Source organism: Ceratina calcarata, unplaced genomic scaffold (genome assembly GCF_001652005.2).
Source record: "Ceratina calcarata isolate Rehan_Ccalc_2016 unplaced genomic scaffold, ASM165200v1 scaffold1908, whole genome shotgun sequence".
Lineage (NCBI taxonomy): Eukaryota > Metazoa > Arthropoda > Insecta > Hymenoptera > Apidae > Ceratina > Ceratina calcarata.
The window spans coordinates 850-1,357 of NW_017140594.1; positions in this window are offsets into that span (position 1 = coordinate 850).

Consider the following 508-nt stretch of genomic DNA (forward strand, 5'->3'; position numbering starts at 1 on the left):
CCGTAGAACGTGACGGTGTGAATACATATAAGCGCGACAGGTTAGGTAACATCAGAAGATACCCTGGTGAAAATGGCGCAGCGCCGAACCAATCAGAAAGAAGAAGGTTAGAGGTTTGAAATACGCGGAACTTTTGAACACAAAAAAGGATACGGAATTGGAACGAACAGAAGACTGAATTATAGAGAAAATGAATCTTTCCTTATGTATAAAAAAGAAGAGAAGAGAGAAGGAAAGAAGGAAAGAAAGACAATGGAAAGTCTTGAAACGGATTTAGTGAATTAATATGAGTCGAATAACGATAATAATAACGAATCGTCCAAATACGCGAATATAGATCGAAGAAAGAAATATTAAATGGGAAAGATTTAAGCAGATGTATATGACGAAGGGAAGAAAGCTAAAAGCTGCGAATGGGTTGATTATCACAAGCACTTCGTAATCTGATTTATAATGAGAAAGGGGCTGACATTAAAACAACGAAACTGCCATATTCCTGGTACTAGAA